The sequence below is a fragment of the Tenrec ecaudatus genome, chromosome 9 (assembly GCF_050624435.1).
Source record: "Tenrec ecaudatus isolate mTenEca1 chromosome 9, mTenEca1.hap1, whole genome shotgun sequence".
NCBI classification, from domain to species: domain Eukaryota; kingdom Metazoa; phylum Chordata; class Mammalia; order Afrosoricida; family Tenrecidae; genus Tenrec; species Tenrec ecaudatus.
In genome coordinates this window covers 149,030,558-149,035,970 of record NC_134538.1, presented here as the reverse complement: position 1 = coordinate 149,035,970, position 5,413 = coordinate 149,030,558, and positions in this window count along the sequence as shown.

The window sequence follows — 5,413 nt, the reverse complement described above, 5'->3', positions numbered from 1 at the left end:
AGAGAAAGCCAGTGTTGCGTATGTGAATGGCATGATAGAGATAGACGGCCCTCTCTGACATCCCTGAGCTGTGTGGGCAATTCATGCTTGCCTGCAGGAGCTGGGGCCGGAAGTTAGGGACATCGCACTGGACCTTCCTCTACATATGGGAAAGGACGTGACCCTCCCAGAAGAGAAGAGCCGTGACAGAGTCCTTTGTCCAGTAAGGAAAGAGCCCCAATGGGCCACCCTGGTGACGAACCTCAAAAACCACCAGCCCCTCCGAAGTCCTGTGGGTTGACCACCTGGCTCAAGCATCATCCCGGGTTCAAGTGATCACGGCTGGAGGGACAGTGCTCTGACAGCAGGAAGATCCTTGAACAAAAGATCTGTGCCCCAGCCTCGGACCGATGACCCAATAAACAAGGTCTCACTCACTGCCATCAAGTCACAGCGACCCGAAAGGACAGGGCAGAACTGCCCCTGTGGGTTTCCCGGACTATAAGGGGCAGCTAGTGATTTTGAACTGCTGACCTCCTGATTAGCAGCCCAATGCATAACCCACTATGCCACCATGGCTCCTACAACAAGGAGAGCACGGGTTTACTTACTAATGTGTAGTGACCAATTTCAGATGTTTTTTCCCCATCACATCCAAGATTCTGCTTGGAGGTCTGACTGGTAGCTGTCTCTTTCCCAGCCCCACAGCCTCTCCCTACAGAACCAGAGCCTCTTTTCAGACTTCCAATCCCTGGCAGGGACGGAGAACCCAGAAGCAAAGGAAGCATGGCTTTGCTTGTACTTCCCTATTAAGCTGCAGGGAACAGTTTCATGTGTTTGTCATCACCTGGGGTGAAACCCTTGTGAGACTGTTCACTGCACATCGAACACACACGACCGTGTGCACTGCAGAGCAGTGAGGAAACACAGCCCGTGCCTGCCTGCCTTGGTGGGTACTCTCTCCCGGGTCAGCTCTTTCTCTAAAATCCCAGGGCTGGCTCCTTCTGGAGGCACCAGAGAGACAGCTGACCACAGTCTGCAAAAGACTAGACACAACTCAACGCCCACCAAGAAGGAGCCATGGAAGCCCTGCTGGCTCTGCGGGGGAGGCCTCCTTTGGACTGCCGGCCACCAGGTTAGCTGTTCAAACCCATCAGCCGCTCCATGGGAGAAAGGGGAAGCTGTCTGCTCCCATAAAGACCCACAGTCGTTGGAATGGTCTCCGTGGTGATGGGGTTGGTTTCTTTGAACGGATTTAAGATTCGGGTCTTTGCATGATAGTGTTGGCACAGAATATTGAGTGACCCATGGGCTGCCAGGAAAAGGAATCATCTATGTTGGAGGAGGGACAGCCAGGGCGCTAGAGGATGGTGAGACGTTGTGTCTCCGACTTTGGACAGGTTTTCAGGAGGGACCAGTCCCTGGAGAAGGACATGATGCTTCTCGCAAATGGCCGGTGAGAAAGAGGAAGGCCTCCAACGCGATGGACGGATGGACAGACAAAGGGGCTGCACAATGGGTTCATGCGCAGCAGCGAACGTGAGGAAGGTCCCAAACTGGGCAGCGTTTCCTTCTGTTACACGGGGTCCCTCTGAGTCAGAGATGACGGCACGTCACAGCAATACTATGCACTTGAGTCAAAAAACAACCACAAGGGAGTAGGTACCTCTCCATCGACTTCTCTGAAGGACTACTCCAGGATCTATTGTTAAGGAAGAAAAGCAATTCATTAATGACGTCATTCCCTTCAAATACGATCATGTATTACATATGTGTAACACATTAGTCTGGGTCAACTAGAGAAGTTCATAGAGACTCGTGTGTGTATAAGAAAGAGCTGTATATACAAGAGCAATTGAATATTGAGAAAACATCCCAGCCAAGTTCAGGTCAAGTCCATATGTCTGATACCAATCTATAAAGTCCTCTTCAGACTCACACACATGCAATGATGCCAAATGCAGGAGGATCACAGGCCAGTGGGTAGGAAATCTTGTGCATTCAGTGGCGGTGGAAGCATCTCAGCACTGGGAGGGGTCTCCATGTGGCTCCTCCTGCTCCAGGGCTCTGGCTTCAACAATGTAGCTCCATGTGGCTTGTCAAAGGGAAGACGAAGCTGAGAGACTGGGTCTGGCCTCCAGTGAGCTATTTATCTCCTTTGCGCCTCCAAATGAGGTCATCAAGCTGCGACCTGATTGACAGGCTAGACTCCACCCCTTTGCAAGTTGACAGGAAATGATGTAACTGACACCATATGATTCTTGTAGCTTTCAAAAATCTCCTATGTAGGTGATTGTTGGATCACAGGAAAGGAAAACAGAAGAGCTCGGATGTGGTGTGGAAGAGGCTCGTGGGTGGGAAGTCTTTTGAAAACAGCGGCGTTGTAAGCATCTCAGCACTGGCAGGGGTGTCCACACGGCTTCTCCAGCACCCAGGGCTGCATCAGGGTAGTTCCATGTGGCTTCTTCTTAGCGGTGTCTCGACAGGAATCAGCCTTGTCAGTTGAGAATCTCCAAGGGAGTGAGCAGAGAGAGAAAGTATTTCCTGTCTCCGAGGAGGAAAATACAGGAGTTCCCAGAATTCTCAGGAGAAGGCCATGCCCACACAGAGGCCTCATTGGCTATAACCTGATTGACAGGTTAGACTCCACCCCTTGATTCTCAATCTTCTCAAGTTGACAGCAGGTTATGTAACTACAATTGCTCAAATGAGGAAGTACTTTAAGCAGGGGCGGGCCTGATTAGTACTTGGATGGGAGAAAGTACTTTCAGGTGTCCAGGAGCTGGGTTTCCTGCAGTTGGGGAGGAAGGTCCTCATACAGGGGAACCCATGACTCTACAGGCCGGTACATACATTCTCCATTTGCCTTTGTCCATGCTGTCACTATGCCCACGAACATCGTAGAGCATCAAGGTTAATGCTATTTTGACTCCTCCTTGTTGTCAGGGCCACGGAGCTGGTTCTGACTGGAAGGGCCCCTCTGCACAGCAGAACCAAACACTGCCCGGGCCTTCTGGGCCCTCCCTATTTAAGTACCTTGAGGGAATGAGTCACTAGGGCTTGAAAGCTCAGGACCACTGTATTAGGGACATCAAGGTCAACTGGCATAGGCCACCGAGGCGGTATTCTATGACCTAAAGGGTGAGCGGGAGCTGGGGTCTTCAAAGCGTGTGAGTGGCCATAAAAGGCCCAGCTGTTGGGCTCTCCCTGTGCCAGGCAAAGCTGAGTGAAGAGACTCAAAGGCACAAACATGAAGGACAAATGGACCACGTGAACCCCAACCAGCTCCCACCCGAGACCAGAAGGCATAGATGGTGCCTGGCGGCCGCTGGTGACCACTCTGAAAGGGATCACAATAGGAGGTGCTGGAGAAAGAAGGAGGCCACAGTGGAACAAAAGTGAAAATGATTTAAAAAAAAAGAAAAAGACAGGCTTACTGATCTGAGAGAGACTAGAGGAGCCCCCCAGGTGATGCTCCTTAGACACGCTTCAAACCCGGAATCAAACTCACGCTGGTGGTTCAACTTTCAGCCCGACAGTAGATACACACGGCTTAAACAAGGAAGAAAGCTGCGTTTTCCCAGGGATCAAGCTCAGAAGGCAGGGAGATGGGGGGCAGGAAGGATCCGAGGTAAACACGGTGAGGCAGCCCGAGAAGCGTCTGGAAGCCTGATGCGCTGATACAGTAATAGATTAGGTAAAGTAATAGGCAGAGACCAGGTGGAGAGAGCGGAGGGATGGAGTTGGGGCCCTACAAGTTCCAGTGCCCAGGAAAACGCTCCTTCCAGACCCGGGGTGGCTGGGAGCAGGCCCCACTCCCTTCCATCTCTCCCTGGTGCCCAGGAAATGTGTATTCTGAGGGGAATGAGCTGGTCGGGTGTGTTGAAGGAGGGAAAGGGACCCAGGGCCCCCTGAGGGAGCCAAGGTTCTCCCTTAGCTAGAAGTGGGTATTGGGAAGGGCTGAGCTGGGGAGGAGGGTGCTAGAGAACCTGGACAGGGCCTGGACACTCCGGCTTCCAGAAGGCCCTTAGAGTCTCATCTCTCTAAGAGAAGAAGGTGGTGATGGTGCCTCTCTGAGAGGGCTACTGTGGAGAAGGTAAGTGGGCTATAATGTGTGGTGCATGTAGCAATCACATCGTGACGACTGTCAGCACTGCTCTTGGAGGTGAAAGTATACTGATGGGGTCAGCAAGGGAGGTTGAGCAAGCCTTGCAGGGGCCGGGGTGTTTCGCAGTCTGGGGTAAAGAGGCAAAGGTTTGGATGAGAGGACAACAATCCATCTCTCTTAGCCCCTCTCACCCCCAGGAAAGCAGACCTTCAGGCTCTGAAAGCAGAAAAGCCCCTTGGTGTAGGAATATCTTAGTCTATTTCACTTCTCAAAGTCGGGGAGAGCATGCAGATTAGTAAATGCTCTAGGCTGGAAAGCCCTCTTGCCTAGTCCTGTTCCCCCAGATTAAAGAGGGCTGCAGGAAGGAGGGCCCACATCCTTCCTCATGCTCAGGATGCCTGTCTTAAGGAAGTTCCACTGAGTATCTCTCTTAATGATCTCATGCTGTAACCTGGCCCTGTGTTGGGTTTGGAGAGATTGGCAGAGGTCTTTTTTTTTTTTTCCGGTGTGTTGGAGGGGGAGGGGGCAGCAGGAGAGACCCCTTGCAGAGAGCTCTGTGGTAATGACTCCATGTGACTGGCTCTGGGGAAGACCCTGCTGCCACCCTGAGGAGACAGGGCCAATCCCAGCCTCTGGCAGCCCTCAAAGCAATTTCCTTTATGCCCCACGCCTTTGGCTGGTCCCCTGGATGAGCAAGTGCCTGCTAGAAGCCGGTGGGCACGGTTAATACCGGCACACTGCCCTATGGTCTCTCCGTGGTTAACAAGGATAACCTGAACCCCAAACAGGCCGCTCTCACCTCCTCTCCCCCAGTAGATGGTGGTCTCCAGGTTCTGAAAGGCATCCCCCCCCTTCCCCAGGACAGAGATCTCCTGGAGCCCAAGGGCACCTTTCAACCCAGCTCGGAGCCTTCCCATCCTTCAAAAATAAACACATGTGGGGTTAATTGAATGGTGGAGGGATAAATGGCTCAGTGAGCTTCACCTTTCTAGTTCTCGGGTCTCGTGCTTTCTGATGGTTGGACCTTGGTGCAGCTGCCTTAGCCAGTTCCGTGCTTCAGCTGGCAAGGCTCACTTCCTGCAAGACATCCCTGAGGAGAAGCCACATGGACCTACCCAGATGCAGCCCTGCGTGCTGGAGCAGCTGCATGGAGACCCCTGCCAGTGCTGAGATGCCTACACATTCACTGATTCGGCTTTCCTCCTGCAGTCAGCATCATAGTGTATGTTTTGTGAGATGGAGGAGGACCTTGTGGATTGGTGTCGGACATATGGGCTAATGTTGGACTTGTGGGCTTGAGCAGCACTGGGTTGGGATGTTTTCTTA